This window comes from Dipodomys merriami, unplaced genomic scaffold (assembly GCF_024711535.1).
Source record: "Dipodomys merriami isolate MVZ:Mamm:240054 unplaced genomic scaffold, mDipMer1.0.p SCAF_529, whole genome shotgun sequence".
Classification (NCBI taxonomy): Eukaryota; Metazoa; Chordata; class Mammalia; order Rodentia; family Heteromyidae; genus Dipodomys; species Dipodomys merriami.
Genome location: NW_027206101.1, coordinates 82,642 through 100,599, shown reverse-complemented (window position 1 = coordinate 100,599; position 17,958 = coordinate 82,642).

Sequence of the window (17,958 nt, the reverse complement as noted above, 5' to 3'; positions counted from 1 at the left end):
GTGATGATTTTTTAAATTAGTTATTTGCTTGATTTTTGCTAGCATTGGGGCTTTAACTCAGTCTCTCACTTTTACTAGGCTTTTCTTCTCAAGGCTGGCACTCTTCCCACTGGAGCCACATGTTCACTTCTGGGATTTTGCTGGTTCATGGAAGAAAAAAATCCCTCAAATATATATACTGGGGCTGGCTTTGAACTGAGATCTTCAGATCTCAGCCTCCTGAATAGCTAGGATTACAGTCGTGAGCCATCAGTGACTTGTTTTAGAGATGATTTTTTAAAATAATATTTCTAAGTTCATCCATTGTGTGTGTGTGTGTGTGTGTGTGTGCTCACACACGCGCATGCTCACGTGCGTACACATCCAGAAGCAGGAACATTGTAAAACCCAGTCAAAAGGCTGAGCAATGTTCACACCAAACATTTATTGTCCAGTGGTCTTAGATTTTGGGTGAGGGGAAGGGAGTGTTCTGTTATTCCCTGCCTTTTGGGCTATGCCTATTCTTTTCTAGTGACTACTTTTTTTCTCATCACAGACTCCCAAAACTCTCTTAGGGAGAACATTTTTTTCTACCAGAATTGGAGTTCAGGGCTGCCACCCCCAAGATCTCATCTCTTTCTGTCCAGCTGTAGGGCTTTCTCATTATGGAAAGAACATAGGCTCACTGGGCAGGGAACATAAATTAGACACCTTTAATGCCTTAACCTGAAACCTGCCACATCCCAGGATGGAAGCTGGAAACACAGACTTCATTCCTCAATTCTGCAAGCCATTCCTTTGCCACACAGCACATGGCAGCAAGTGTGATCTGGGAAGGGTCTCATATCAGCTTCTCTGGACAAAAGCAGATAAATAGTAACAGATATGCAAAAATAACACAGGAAGAAGGACTCTGGAAGCTGAGAACTAAGGATCTTGGTTCAAAGACAACTTGGGTAGGAAAAGTCCCTAGACTTACCTTCAAAGAACCAGCAAATATTCCAAAGTGGGGCTGTGCTTCAAGTGGCAGAGTTCCAGCCTTGATCAAAAAAGCTAAGGGATAGTGACTAGGTTCTGAGTTGAAGCCTCATTACCAGCAATCAGTAGATAGATAGATAGATAGATAGATAGATAGATAGATAGATAGATAGATAGATAGATAGATAGATAGATAGATAGATAGATTGATTGATTGATTGATTGATAGTGTGATAGATTGATTAATTGATTGACAACTGGTATTTCACATCTGTAATCTTAGCTACTCAGGGGACTGGGAGTGAAGCAGGGATCATAGTGTGCAGCTAGACAAGGCAAGACAGTCCATAAGACACTTATCTCCAATTAACTATCAAAAAGCTGAAAGCAGAGCTGTGGCTCAAGAGATACAGAGATAACCTTGAGTAGAAAAGCTGAAGGACAGTGTGCAGGTCCTGAGTTCAATTCCCAGGATGAGCATGCACACACTCATGTGTGCACACACACACATACACACACACACACACTCACACACACACACACACACACACACAAGGAGAGGAAGATATGGTAGTATGACCATAGGATGTGGGGTATAGAGGGTGGTGGCTGACTGTGAGTCGTGTTTTGTGTGTGGTGCTGGAGACAAAACTGGAGGAAGGGTCTCCTACAGGCCTAGAAATAGGGAATTAAGTAACAGGAAGGGCCAACAACCAAATCCAAGGGAGAACAGCAAATGGGGAGGAGACAGAATTCTCTATATAGTTCTAGATTGTGCTGCAAGGTCCTAGTGTGGTAGGCAGGTGAATGAAAGTTCTCTTCATGGCTTTCATCACTCTGGCTGTTAGTGGACCCTCCTTGGTGTGTGTATGCATTCAGGTCCTGGGGCTTGAATTCAGAGCCTGGGCATTGACCTTGAGCTGTTTATGCAAAAGGCTAGCATGCTACCTTTTTGAGGAACATCTGTAATTAAAGGGAAATGAGTTTCTCATAGCTCATGCCTGTAATCCTAGCTACTCAAGGAGCTAAGATCTGAGGATCATGGTTCAAAGCTAGCCCAAACAGGAAATTCCATGAGACTCTTATCTATAATTAACCACCTGAAAACCAGAAGTGTTGCTGTGGCTCCAAGTGCTAGAGTGCTAGCCTTGTGCAAAAGAGTTCAGGAAAAGCACCTAGGTCCTGAGTTCAAGCCTCGGTACTGACTCCCCCCTACCCGCTGTAGTAACTCAAAAAAAGAAGTCTCACAAACTTTCATGCTCAGGTTGGCTTTGAACCATGATCTTCAGATTTCAGCCTCCTGAGTAGCTAAGTTTACATGTGTGAACCACCAGCATCTACCTCACTTGACTTTTCACTCAGGGATAGCCCTCTACCACTTGAGACACAGCTCCACTTCCAGTTTTTGTTTTTGAGTAACTGAACATAAGAGTCTGTTTGATTTTTCTTCCCAGGCTGACTTTATACCATCATTCTCTCATCTCAGTCTCCTGAGAAGTGAAAATTACAGGTGTGAGCAACGTGCACCTGGTTACAGCACTCTTCTTGTCCCTTTTTCAGGCCCACCAACGTCCTTAGCTTCCTGCCCTGGCTTTTCACTCCCTTGTTATCATTGGTGTTGATTGTCACTCCCTCCTATTTTGACTGAGTCACTCAGTCTCTGGTCCCAGGAATCTACTGCAATGCTATTATGATGACTAGGGCAAACATATGGGAATAAGCCAGGGACAGACAGTATGGAATCTGAGCCTGCTTCCTCTTACATCTGCCAGAGTGTGAGTGATCTGATAAATGCCACTGCCCTCTTGGAGGCCTCCAAGGAGTTAGATGAATGCCCACTCACTGCAAGCATGCCATGTCCGGGGTACAGGGCACTAAGGCTCTTCCTGTATTCCACTGCCATCAGTGGGACTGTGAGAGGTCATGTCTCTCTTCTGAACCTTCATTTCCTCCATAGTTGACAGACATTGTCCTTAAACACTTGCATTCCAATCCCTTTTCCTGGATCTTTGTTAGAAATCTCATACTTATAATTTTTGGGCTTTGCTTTTGGCTAAGCTGATCTGTCTGTTCCCAGCCTGGAAATCACACCATTATAATCATCCTTACTTGGTAGAGAAGATAATGGTGACTAAAGGTTTGTGATGATGAAATGGGAAAATGGAGACCCAGTCTTCCCCCCACACACACCTTTTTAAAATTTTTATTGTGAAAATACTGTACAGAGGGGTTACAATTATATGGCCAAGATAATGAATTCATTTCTTATCAAGCATCGTAGCCTCGTCCTTTGTTTCCCCTTCCCATCCTTTCCCATTGTTCCCCGCCCCCCCTACCCAATCCTCGCCTCCCCCGACCCCCCGTCTGCACCAAAGTTGTTGTAAAGTTCGTTTCCAACATAACGACTTGTACATCTCATTGGAGATTCAGTCTTTGAATGAGGAGTTTGTTAAACAATATTAAAAACAAGCCAGGCAGTGGTGGTTCCTGCCTGCCATTCAAGCAACTTAAGAGGTTGAGATCTAAAGACCATGGTTTGAAGTCAGCCTGGGCAAAAAAGCCTGGGAAAAAAAAAAACAGTTTTAAAAAGTCAGAAATGGAAGTGTGGCTTAAGTGGTAAACACCTGACTTGTGCATGAAAGCTAAGCAAGAGAGCAAGCCCTAGTATCACAGCACTCGTGCACGCATGCACACACACCTGCACACACGCACACACACACTCACACATACAATCAATAAAATGTGTTTTAAATAAACCAGTACTTGTAGACTGGTGAATCTATTCTTTCAAATCCCTTGGCTAAGGCTTTGGCTTCATCAGCTTGAGTTCCCAGAATGAATAGCATCAACATTGAAGGTCCATAAAAAAGCCAAAGTAAGGACACCTAGTAGGAAAAGTTTTGTATCCCACCTGGAAGGTTGAAGACATAGACGATGAATAAGAAGTTTGAGATCTTGGTGGCTCATGCTCATAATCCTAGCTACTTGTGGGGCAGATATCTGAGGATCACTATCAAAGCAAGTCTGGGCAGGAATGTCAGTGAGTTGCTTGCTTGTTTGCTTTCCTTTTTATTTTTTGCCAGTCTTGGGCCTTAAACTCTAGGCCTGGGCACTGTCCCTAAACATTTGCTCAAGGATTGCACTCAATCACTTGAGCCACAGTGCCACATCTGACTCTTTCTGTGATTAAATGGAAATAAAAATCTCCCGAAATTTCCTGCTTTGACTGGCTTTAAACCCAGATTCTCAGATCTCTGCTTCCCAAGTAGCTAGGATTACAGGTGTGAGCCACCAGCGTAGGCTGTCTGTGAGACTCTTATATCAAGTTAACCACCAAGAAAGCTGAATGGGGGGGGGGCTGTGGTTCGAGGGGTTGAGTGCTAGCATTAGGCAATAAAACCTCAAGGACAAGACCCAGACCTTGAGTTCAAGGCACAGGACCACACAAAATTAATAAAAAGAGAAGTAGCAAGGGGATAGTGGGAGGAGAGACTTATCATTCATCAAATACAAGAGTCTAGAAGCTGACAATGTGCTGACCCAAGTCACAAACAATTATCTATTTGAGGAAGCACGGTGACAACCAAGTAAATAAACAATTATATGCAACCATAGAAAGATAAACAGTGCAGGTGAGAGGGCTTTAAAGGGGTCATTGTGAGTCAAGTGTTGGTAGCTCACACCTGTTATCCTAACTACTCAGGAGGCTGAGATTTGAGGATCCTGTTTCAAAGCCAGCGCAGGCTGTGAAGTCCATGAGAACTTTATCTTCAATAAACTACTCAAAAAAGCTGTAGCTCAAGTGGTAGAGTACTAGCCTTAAACTCAAGGACAGGGCCCAGGCCCTGAGTTCAAGCCCCAGTCCTCAGACTTCAGCTTCCTGAGTAGATAGGATTACATATGGGAGCCACCACAGCCAGGCAACCTTTTATTATATATTATCTCATTTAATGCCCAAGGCTGCCTAATAGGAGGGCTCAGTCTGAAAGTATCACCTCTGGTTCACTTTCAGTCAATGATCAGGTCTGTTTTTCCACTGAAAGTAGTCTTGTCTCTGGGAGGAGGATAAAATGCCAGAAGCCCCTTCCCTTGTTTGGTGCATCCTATATTGCAAAAGTGATGAAAGGGCATGAGATTAAAGCTGGGTTCTTAGGGCTGAGTCTCAATTGTGGGAAGCCTGGCCTGGTGTGTAGCTTTGAATAAAAAGTGAATCAGGGAAGATTAAAACAAAACAAAACAATACCTCAAATCCAATTTCCTTCAGAGTCCTCTAGGGAGCTAGTTGAAGAGAGGTGAAGGGGAGAGAGACTAAATAGTTTCCCTCCTTTTATGACTTTGTTTGCTATACTTTGTTCAAGCAGTAATTACTGAATACAATAGTTACAATGTACCTAGCAGGGGAAGGTCCTCAGTTTACTTTCCCATAGTGGAGATGTATATGAGCTAAAATCTTCAGGTCTCAGCTTTACTTGGGCTGCGTGGCTCAGGGAGAGGGGGACCTTTTCTGCAAATTCTTCTGCCCAGAAAGAGCTCTAGTTTTCTGATTCTCAATAAACAGAAGCAGGTGCTGCTAGAGATAAGGATGGTATAGAATAGAATGTGACATAGGAGCTCACATCCTCCGGAGGGAGGCCCAAACTGAGAAAGAAATCAAAGAACTAGTGAGAAAATGAATATTTTAGGTCAGCAGGCAAGGGAAGGGGTTGATGAGGTTGAACTTCTGCTCCTGTTCCTGAGAAAATGGAGAGAACCACACAAAGGTTTATTTGTGTGTGTGTGTGTGTGTGTGTGTGTGTGTGTGTGTGTGTGTGTGTATGCATGCCAGTACGGGGGCTTTAACTCGGTCTCATGCCCTTGCTTGGCTTTTCCTGCAAGGCAGATCCTCTACCACTTGAGCCAAACCTCCACTTTGAGGGGTTTTTTTTGCTAGTTTATTGGAGATAGGAGTCTGTCAGCTTTTTCTGCCCAATCTGGCTTTTACCAAGTATCCTTAGATCTCAGCCTCCTGAGTAGCTAGGGTTATAAGCAGAAGCTTTCAAATATCCAGGTCCACACAAAGGTTTAGAGGAAGAAGTTTCTAGAGAAGGACAGAGCAAATTTGCAAAGGCCCTGCCTGATTTGCCAACTTCTTGGATATTTATTTAATTAGGAAAACAGGAAGATCAACATTTCGAGGAGAATAGCAAAAGGCATAAGTCAGTCATACCATATGGGCCTCGCAGTCTGTAAGGATACTTGTAGATTGTTAATATAAAGGAAAAGTACTGGTGAGTCCCCACAGTTCACCTGGGGTTCTCATGAAAGGATGTTCACCTGGGTTTCTGATGAAAGGATGCCTCTGGCTACTCTGTTACAGCAGTGTGCTCAATATAAAAGAAGTATAATATCAGTCATCGTATCATTCATAGTAGTGGAAAGGTAGGAACAACCCAAATGTCCATGGATGAATAAACAAAATGTGATCTATGCATCCAATGAAATACTATTCAGTCTTAAAAAGGAATGACATTTGGACCCATGCTACAACATGAATGAATGTTTAAAATATTGTAAGTGAAATAAACCAGATATAAAAAATGACAATTTATGTTTCCACATCCATAGTTAAACAATAGTAAAAATAAATAAATAAAAGTCAAATTTGCTGGGTACCTATGGCTCACATTTATAATACTAGTTACCCAGTGGGCTGAGAACTGAGGATGGAGGCTTGAAGCCAGGCTAGGCAGAAAAATCTCTGGGACTCAACCCAATTATACCAAAAAGCCAGAAGTAGAGGTGGGACTCAACAGTAGAATATCAGCCTTACACAAAAAAGTTCAACTTCGAATGGAGAATGAGTCGGCCAGTGCCGGTGAGAAAGAGCAAGCTTTCTGGGTGCAAAGACCTGCCTTTTCAACAGCACCGTGGCAGAGCAGAGCACACAAAGCCAGCACTAGGCTGACAAGGAAGGGTAGAGAAGACAGGAGAGGTTGGATTACTCTTTTATTGGCCAGCCCTGTGGGTTGACCTCAGGGCCTGGGTCCTGTTCCTGAGCCTCCATGTGCTTAAGGCTAGTGCTCTATCACTTGAGCCACAGCCCTGCTTAACACTTTCAAGGGCGTCCTGCCAGGCAGGCTTCAAACAGAGATTGATCCTCAGATCATGGCCTCCTGAGGAGCTAGGCATATAGGCAGGAGCTACTACTTGCAAGTTTCATTAACTCTTGTGTTTCAACCCCAGGAATGTGCACTGGAGCCAAGGTGATACAAGCCTTCAGGGGAGCCCCAGATCCTGGGGGCTGAGCAAAGGTGGGGCTCCAGTACTATCTGCAGAGCCCAAGGAACTGGACTCCAGTGACCATAGCAGCAGAGGAGGCAGGGATCAAATCCTGGAGTGCACTCCAACTGCACCAAAATGCACCATGAGCACCAATGCCCAACGAGCAGGCAGCGGTGGAAGTGCTATAGAGTCGGAGTAGAATGGTGCCATAGCTGTTGTGTTTTTGGTTAATTGTTGCCACTGCCACTACGTGGACATGCTGATGTACTGGAGGTCAGGTCTGGCTGTCGCCATATTGGCAAAATGGTGATTGTAGGGACTGGCATCTAATCTTCATGCTGGGGGAGGAAAACATGCCTCCCAGATGATGAGCATGCCCGGATCCCTGAAGGCAGGGGTGGGGACTTGGCTGATAGGTTATTGAACCTGTCAGTTCAATGCCTGGGAGTGGGAATTTCCTGTGGCTCTGCCCTCTGAGCCAATCAATGTAAGCCAGATGATGGGCGAGTCCGGATCCTTGGGGTGAGCCTTGGCTGATAGGTTATTGAACCTGTCATTCCAGTGCCTGGGACTGGGAATTTCTGATGGATCTTCCCTTGCGTCGATCTTTTTATAGGCCGGGACCAGACTAAGCGATATTAAATCTTGCCACGTGTGTCTCCTTAGTCGAGTCCTGCGTCCTGTCTCATCTCTGGTCATCATCCAGTCCTGCAACCTGTCTCATCTCTGGTCATCATGCCATCGTCATTCAGATCTCCATGGAAGCTGAATTGCCTTGTTGGTATCGTTTTTATTTCTTTCCTCTTTAGCCTGTTTTCAAGCTGTGTTATGTGTATTCAGGGGGCTGTGGGCTTTTTTGACAGTGGGCCACCTGCAGCCTGTTAACTGTGTAATAAAGACTCCAGTATTTCATATTCCAAAATGTGGCTTCAGGGATAGCTCACAACACAGCTAGTGCGGTGCTGGGCTGTCGGGCTCTGCAGGGGCTTTTTCAGGTGGTGGTACAGGTGGCCCTGGTCTTCCTGCCCAATGTGGGGCTGTGGGCTTTGGACCATGAGAGGCAGCTCAGTGGCACCCGTGGGGGTTAAGAAAAAGTGCTGGTTCTAGCGGCCGGGCAGGTGAGTGCCTCGGTCAGGTATGGCATGGAATGCTGCTCCCCCCTCCTCCAAATACTTTTCTGCTACCCCTTCTTGCTCTTTCTCCTCCTGTCGGAGTCCTCAGAGGCAGCAGGGGGAACATCTGTGCTTTTTCCCGCTTTTTTTCCCAGATAGGGCAAATTGAGGTTCCAAGGATGGAAATGTGTCCACTCAATTGAGTCAGAATTAGAACCCAGAGCACTTGGTGCCACAGTCTGGGCTCTTATTTCAAAATTCCATGCTTTACAGTCAGTCCTTTTTTCTGTTGCCCTCTCCCATCCCCTGACCTCATCAAGTGTTCTCTTTCTGGGGAGAACCCTGTCCACATATGCCTGTATCCCAGGGTGTGATGTCTTCTGTAGGAGTGGTTCCCTCCTCATATCTGCTCTCCTCCCTCATCTCCCCCCCCACCTCACCTGATCCAGTTGTTTCTGCTCAGGTCAGTCCCTTTTGCATTTTACCATTTGCACAGGGGCCCAGTGGGCCTCCCTGCTCCCCTCTCCCTATTTGGCTTTTCCCCATACCTATTTTTTACTCAGGTCCTGTGGATTCCTTGGGGAGTGAGTGCAGAGATCCTCTTGGAGCTTCAGGTGCCTTGGATAGAATGAAAGGTGAGTTTCTGGTTCTTGAGGAACTTGCCACCTTTGACTCACCAGGAGTATGGAGGTTTCCTGGTGGAAGGATCCCCCAAATGCGCAATTCCTTGATGGTAGATTGCTACATGCCTTCCTCCTCTTCTCTGAATTGACAGGACTTGGTATTTTTTGCATTCCAAACTGTGATCATATTTGTTTCTGCCTTTTTGGAATTTAATCATGTACCTGCACCTGTGTACATGCATTTAGGCTAAATTTGCATTTTGTGTGTGTGTGTGTTTGTGTGTGTGTGTGTGTGTGCGCGCGTGTGCATGTGCGTGTGTTTGTGTGTTCAGATCCTGAGTCTTGAACTCAGGGCTTGGGTGTTCTCCTTTAGTATTTTTCACTCATGGCCCATGCTCTACCTCCTGATCCACAGCTCCACTTCTGGCTTTTTGGTGGTTCATTGGAGATAAGTCCTACAGATTTCACTGCTTGGGCTGGCTTAGAACAAGGACTCTCATTTCAGCCTCCTGAGTAGCTAGGATGACATGTGTGAAGCATTGGCACCTGGCTTTGACTGCTCCGTCACATCATTCCAACTCCCTTATCTCCTAGCTAGTCTATGGATACTTAAATTGCTTCATATAGTGGGACATTTCAGATTTGCTTATGGGATTTTTCCTGGTCCCATAGGAAGTGGATAATTTGTGTATCTGACTTGACTGACTGTTGGCTGGCCTCAAAGGAAGATGCTTTTCCTTTCTCCTCAGTCTCTCACTGGTCTCTGGCCATTCTGGTGTGTTGCATACAGAGGGCTCTTTGCCACAGGGCTAATCAAATGGAGCTTATCAAATGTTCTAGTTAATACTTTGAGGTTAACTTGGCAGCTAGAAGTATGTCCTGTAGCAGCTAATTGCCCTTGACAATGTTTGAATTGTGTGAATGAGTTGTGTGTTTTCTGTATTTTGCATATGCTGGAATCTCTGCATTTCATACATGTGTCAGAGTCAGAAAGACAAAGACTTAAGTGAAACTGTTGTTTCCTAACAACCACAATGGAACTGGGAATGGAGGGATCCTCTGTAGCATGTGCAGTGAAATGGGGAAAGGAGGTGAGCCACAGATAACCTAGCCCAGATCTCTCTTTGAGACCTCTCCTCTTTCCCAAATTCATGTAAGAACTGGAGGAAAGCTGGTAACCAGGGCTGCTAACACTAATCCAGGACCCACAGGCAGGGTTAAGCTCTCCTCGGCAAGTGATGATAAGCAGGCTGGCAGCAGGGGAGGTTCAGGAGCCTCTAGAGAAGCTCACCCCCACTTCAGGGTGATGGGTCCTAGATATGAGCCTAGCTCCAGCGTATCTCAGTGGGCCCTGGCATTATGGATTACCAGAGTGCTAGTTAATAAAGTAATATAGTTAGTTACCTTGGCACCAGTAGCTCATGCCTGCAATCCTAGCTACTCAGGAGTCTGAGAGCTGAGCTCATGATTCAAAGACAGCCTGGGCAGAAAAGTCTGTGAAGCTTTCCTCTCCACATAACTACCAAAAAGCCACAAAGTGGATCTGCGGCTCAAATGATAGGAGCACAGAAGCTCAGGGACAAGATCCAGGCCCAGAGTTTAAGCACTAGGACCAGTCCCCAAAATAAAACAAAGAAAACTGAAACACAAAGATACTCTTGTTGACTTTCAGAGTACTATGCTATGACTGGCAGTTCTAGGCACTAGTAGGACTCTCATTCCAGAAACCTATAAGGAAACTGGTGTTCTGTGGGGCTTGAAATTGTTTGAGATCCCCATCACTAGCTAGATTAACATTGACCTGCCTGGAATTGTGCCCAAGTTTATCTAATTATTGGGCATGTACAACCTTTTAACTTTCATTCCCTTGGAAGTGAGCCACAGCTCAAGTAGTAGAGCATCACCCTAGAGAGAAAAGGTTATGAGATAGCACGCAAACCTAGACTTCAAGCTCCAGCACTGGCACAAACAAACGCACTCTCTTTTCCACCTATATGAGCCATGGAGAGACTGGTGTTGGAGTGAATGCAGTGTGTGCTCTTTTGCTTACTAACTGGTAGGTCTTTGTGTTGAAAGATTAAAAATTGAGCATTACCAGCTAACTGCTGATTCTGCTTCTGTAAACTTGCTTATGCTAGCATTGACCCTTCCCTTCCCAGAAATGAGTTAAGAAGTTTCAGGGACCAGATGCCGGCCCCAGGACAAGGTCAGTGGTCGTAGATAAAAAAAACAGACAGTACATGTTCCTCAGTTCCCATTTAGAAATTCCCCAGACAGGACTTTGAGATAAGGACCACCTGGCAAGACCACAAGCTAATCCAAATGTCAACCAATTACAAGTCTGTAACTATGTGAACTCCCCTCACCCTTATTGTCCAAAGTAACCACCCCCCTTGAGTCCCCCGTGCCAATCATTTTACAAAGAGTGTTACAAAATTTCCCGCGTGGCAAAGTGATTGTTGGAGTATATGATGACCTTTAAATGGACCAATCATGGGATGCTTTGTGTTATGCGTTAATCTTGTGGGTTTTGCCTTTAAAAGGGCTTGTAACTGATGTTCGGGGCTCCTTGACCACCCGGGGCAGGGAGTCTGTTTGCGCAAACGTCAAATAAACTCCTCTTGCTTATTGCATCTCCAGGCCTGGAGTCTGAGTTTCTGGGGCGCCCTCCCATTGACGAAATTATCCTAAGGGAATAGGGTCTTTCAGTGTACTTTTTAGTGCTAGCTGTGGCTTGAAATCATGGCCTAGTACTATAAACTGAGCTTTTTTGCTCAGTTCTACCACTTGAGCCACAGCTCTAATTCTAGGTTTTTAGGTGGCTCATTGGAGATGTTTCATGAACTTTCTTGCCCAGACTGGTTTAAACAATGATTTTCAGATGTCAGCCTTCTAAATAGCTAGGATAACAGCTGTGGGCCTCCAGCACCTGACTTAGCTGAGCTAAAATGCAAAGTGCCTGGGGGCAGCCCAAGAGACTTGAATTTAATTGGTCAGGTTGGGGTTGGCACTATGCTGTGTGTGTGTCTCTACAGCTTGTGCAGTTGCCTAAACTCAGGACCTCATATTCTTTTTTGTTGTTGTTGGTCTTAGGGCTTGAACTCAAAGCTAGGGAAATATCTCTGAGATTATTTTTCTCAAGGCTACCACTGACTCACAGCTCTATTTCCAGCTTTTTCTGAGTAATTTACTGAAGATAGAATCTCATGGAGTTTTGTGCCCAGGCTGGCTTTGAACTATGATCCTCAGCATCCTGAGTAGCAGCAGGAAGAGTTACAGGTATGAGTCAACAGCACCCAGCTCATATTTGAAAAGATGGATGAGGTAGCGATTATCTTTAAGGCTTGCTTCTGGGTTTTGTGTACTACTTCTTGTTCTTGTTGTTGTTGTCATGTCAGAGGTGGGGGTGGAACTCAGGGCCTTGTACTTCTCAGGACAGTGCTTTTCCTAGAGCTAAATCCCCAGCCCCACCTCATATTTTTTATTGTTTTTTTCCCCCTCACAATTGGTGCTCTACGAGATTAGCCCCATCTCTACTTCTGGTTTATGTGTTTTGATTTTTTTCTTGTAAATTGGAGATAAGAGTGTCAGGCTTGCTTGTCCAGGCTGGCATTGAACTGTAATCCTCTCATCTCAACCTCAGGAAGTAGAATGGTGGGTTTCCAGAGGCTGGAAAAGGGATGGGTGGGTGCTGCTAATTAATAGATACCCAATTTCAGTTTGGGTACTGAGAAAAGTTCTAGAAGTTGATATCAGTGAAGTTGCTTGAAATATGACTGTACTTAAAGCAACTGAAGTGTATTTGTATACTTGGTTCTTATAGAATGTTTTATGCTATACTTATTTTCACACAATGAGAGAATAATTAACATTGCAGCCAGAGAGGGGCTGGACAAGAAAGGTTGGCAGGAGGTGAGGCCCTGCTAAATTTCACTCGTTCATTTTCTCACCACCAAATATCTGTTGTTGGACCATTTGTGCTGGGCCTGTGCCAAGTTGAAACGAAGGTAGTGGGTGGTTGCTTAGATCTGGCTCACTATTACTTGAGCCACAATTATACTTCTGGCTTTTTTTTGGTCGGTGGTGGGGCTTGAACTCTGGGCTTGGACATTGTCCCTAAGCTCTTCAGATCAAGGCGAGCGCTCTACCACTTGAGCCACAGTGTCACTTCCGGTTTTTTTAGTGGTTTATTGGAGATAAGAGTCTGGTTTTCTAGTGTTTTATTGGAGATAAGAGACTGGGTCTTTCCTGCCCGGGCTAGCTTTGAACCTCGATCCTCAGATCTCAGCCTCCTGAGTAGCTAGGATTATACGCGGGAGCCATGGCACCAAGCATATTTCTGGCTTTTTGCAGGTTAATTGGAGATAAATCTCTCAGATTTAGCTGCCTAGGCTGGCTATGAACTTAATATACTATCTTAAACTCATGAGTGGAACCTGCTCTTTTGTTGTTGTTTTTGGTTATCAGGCTTTAACTCAGTGCCTGGGCACTGACCCTGAACTCTTCGGCTTAATGCTAGTGCTCTACCACTTCGAACCACTGCAATACTTTTGGTTTTCTGGTGATTAATTGGAGATAAGAGTCTCACAGACTTTCCTGCTCGTTAGCCTTGAACCTCAATCCTCTGATCTCAGCCTCCTGAGTAGTTAGGATTAAAGGCAAGAACCCCTTCACCTTATTGGAAACCTGCTCTTCTATGAGGGAAGGGGCTCTGATTATCTCTATTTTACAGATGTAGAAACAGGCAAAAAAATTAAAATGAAATGACTTGTCTATGATGTCTCAAGTTAGTAAATGGCAGAGCTGGGGCTTTTATCTTTTATCTTTCCAATTGCAAAGCACACCCTCAAATAATACTCCATTTGTGTGTGGTCTTTGTCATCCCATTATATTCCGGTACCAAGGAATCAACAACACTCACAGGTGTGATTAAGTACATGGCTCTGTCTGGTGAGGAGAGTGCCTCGGTTCGAGTCTCATGTTCACTACTGAATTTGGATTGAGATATTTGTATGACCAAGATTCAAGTTTTGTAATCTTGACCCTGGCCAATCATTTGTTCTGGGTTCCAATGGCCAGGTGTGTAAGACTAGGATAATTTATTACCAAGTTCACCCATTAAAGTTAGCTTTATATTTCATTTGAGTGAAGATGGCAACCTTGGGCTGAGTGTCTCATTCAGTGGTATTCTGGACATTTTTAGCATGGTGGGAAGGAGGAGGGAGGTGAGGGCAGAGGAAGAAGAACCAAGAGGAAGATGTAGAGGTAGAGGTGGAAGTTGGCCAGGTATCAATGACTGGAGCCTGTAATCCTAGTTAGTCAGGAGGTAACATCTGAAGATGATAGTTCAAGGCAACCAGGGCAAGAAAGTCTGTAATTTTTTTTTTGTCGGTGGAGGGGCTTGAATTCTGGTCTTTGGCACTGTCCCTGTGCTCTTCAGCTCAAGGAGTGTACTCTAAGGCGAGTGCTCTACTGCTTTATCCACAGTGACACTTCCAGTTTTCTAGTGCTTTATTGGAGATAAGAGTCTCACAGACTTTCCTGACCAGGCTGGCTTTGAACCACGATCCTCAAGTCTCCACCTCCTGAGTAGCTAGGATTACAGGTGTGAGCCACCAGCACCCAGCAAGATTTTTATCTCAAATAAACTACTCAGAAAAGACTGGAAGTGGAACTGTGGCTCAAGTGGTAAAGCACTAGCCTTGATTGAACACAAAGAGGCTCACAGACAGTGCTCAGGCCCTGAGTTAAAGCCCCAGGACTAGTGAAAAAATAAAACAAGAGATGAAGTAGAAGAGAAAGATAGGGCTTTGTGTTAGTAATATAGTTTGTTTTTGTTGCTATAACAAATTACTTGCCCAAAATAACCTAAGGGAAAAAGGATTTATTTTGCTTCGTGTCACAGATTTCAGGCAATCATGGCAAGAGAGATTTCTAGTTTAGTTAAACTGATGTCCACACACACACACACACACACACACACACACACACACACACAAACACACACACACACACACACACACCACACACAGGCTTGCTTTACTCTTCAGCTGGATGCATCTAAACCCAACAAACACACACACACACACACACACACACACACACACACACACAGGCTTGCTTTACTCATCAGGTAGATGCATCTAAACCCAACCCAACACACACACACACACACACACACACACACACACACACACACACACACACACACACACACACATATACACACAGGCTTGCTTTACTCATCAGCTGGATGCATCTAAACCCAATCGATCTCAGTTAAGTTCATCCTCAAGATTTAGCCATCACAGATGTCAGTTTCATTTGCCTCCAGATTTACCTTACTTGTTCTCTCACAACTCACCTATAATTTATCATTATTGGGTTTTGTTTTGTTTTGTCAGTTATGGGGCTTGAACTCTGGGCCTGGGCTCTGTCCCTGAGCTCTTCAGCTTAAGGCTAGTGCTCTACCACCTGAGCCACAGCACCACTTCCAGTTTTCTGAGTCATTCATTAGAGATAGGAGTTTCTCAGATTTTCCTTCCCATGCTGGCTTTGAACCGTGATCCTCATATCTCAGCCTCCTGAGTAGCTAGGATTACAGGCATGGGCCACCAGTGCCCAGCTTCATTGTTGGTTTTTTTTAATCAATCTTCAACTATTTTGTGTGTATATGTATGATATGTATGCACCTGTATGCATGTGTACACATGCTGATACTGTGGCTGGAGCTCAGCCTCTGTGAGCTCTCCCTTATCTTTTGTGTTCAAGATAAGGCTGATGCTAACACTTGAGCAGTGCCTCCATTTGGGTTTTTTTAGGCCAGGATCTAGTGGCTCACACTGTAATCCTAGCTACTCTGGAGGCTGATATCTGATGATTGAGGTTCAAAGCCAGCCAGAGCAGGGCTGTTATCTCCAATTAGCAACATACTGTGATTTAAAATGGTACAGCACTTGCCCTGAGGAATAGGAGCACAGGTGAAGCAACCAGGCCCTGAGTTCAAACTCCACAAACAACAAAAACGAACTGAAAAGTCTCATGAACTTTCTTACCTGACCTGAGCTGACTTTGAAACATGATCCTAAGATCTCAGGCTCTTGAAAAGCTGGGATTACAGGTGTGTGTGAGCCACTGGCACCCAGCTTTAGACTCTGAGATAATGGATGTTCGTAAAATTGCCAGAACCTTTTGCCATGAATGGAGCCTGCAAGATGCAGAACAGGGTCAAAGCTGGATGTAGAGTGGCTCTGCCCAATGGAAAGGGCAGAACTGAGCATCTCTGCAAGCTGAGTGGCTTAGACAACAGTTTTTAACCTTCCCCTGGGGTCCACATCAGTCAGGCCTTGGAACCTTTCAGAACAGCTCTGTAAGTTACAGGGGACAGATGTTGTATATGGAGTTATTCAGTCAACTAATCTAGTAAACAGGATCAGCAGGACCTAGCTGGATTTATGAACTTCCAGAGGGCCTTTCACAGAAGGAGATGTGCCTGCTTGTGGTTCTTCTGCTCACCACTGGCCAACCTTGAACTCAGTATCTGAACACTGTTCCTGTGTTCTTTTGCTCAAGACTGCTACTCTACCATGAGAGCCATAGCTCCATTTCTGGTTTTCTGCTGGTTAATTGAAGATAAAAGTCTCATGGCCTTTCATGCCCAGGTTCTCCTTGAATTTTAATCTTCAGATCTCAGCTTATTAGGTAGCTAGGATCAAGGTATGAGTTACCAGCCCCACGCCCAAGTTTTTTGAGCCCAAGTTTTTCTGTTTGTAGAATAGTGGTGTTCTGAGTACATTTTGTAATATTGTTATTTTGTGTTTCTGTGTGTCATTTTCCCTCACTTACTTACTGTGTCCAGAATTCTTGCATTAGCTAGGCACCAGTTGCTCATGCCTGTAATCCTCACTACTCAGGAGGCTGATATCTGAGGATCAGTTCAAAGCCAGCCTGGGCAGGAAAGTCCCTGTGAGACTCTTAGTTCAAATGAACCACTGAAAAACTGGAAGTGGAGCTTTGGTTCAAGTGGTAGAGTGCTAGCCTTGAGAACAAAAACTCATGGATAGCACCCAGATCAAGAGTTTAAGCCCCAGGAGCAGAAAAAAAAAATTCTTGCATTGTGCACAAGTGACATACATACCACTAATCCCAATACTCAGAGGATTGAGTGTGATTAAGATTCCTTCTTAGCCAGGTACCAGTGGTTCACATCTATAATCCTAGCTACTCAGGCAGCCGAGATCTGATAATCAGGGTTTAAAGTCAGTTTGGGCAGGAAAGGCTGTGAGGCCCCTATCTTCAGTTAACCACTTTTTGAAAAGCCAGAAGTGGAGATGTCACTCAAGTGGTAGATCACTAGCCTTAAACAAAAGATCAAGGAGTGGGCCTAGGACTTGAGTTCAAGACCCAAAATTGGCACACACACACACACACACACACACACACACACACACACACACACACACACACACACAATTTTTTCCTATGGTCTCTCTGTTCTCTTTGGCCTCTGCATGCAGGCCATGAAGCATGGCTGGTGTAGATTCAGATCCACTGCCCTCTTGGTGGGTGCCAATGATGCCCATTGAGCAACTCCCTCTGACCCTTTTACTATTTCCATGGTTCCTCAGCCAGCTGTTGACTCTGCTCCTCAGCACTCAACACCTGTAGCTTTCTTCAGAGGAGAAAGCAAGCTAGTGGGATGGCCAAATGGATTAGGGCAGCAGGAGGAGATTGCTCACTGCAACTCAAGGCTCTCCAAGTTCAGGCTTTCACAGAACCCCATATCACCCCGTTATTTAGCCTCCTGTTCTTCTGCTTCTGATCCCCTGGAACATCATACACCTTACATATAATCATTTCATGGACTCCCTGGAAACCTTGAGGAAGCATCAATTCTTCATTGCTGTCTATTCTTCCTCTCTGTCCACACGCTGTCTTTACTGACTGAGTCTATCCCTCTTCCCCAGCATTCCTTCAGTCTCCATGTAAGTGCATTGAAGGGACAT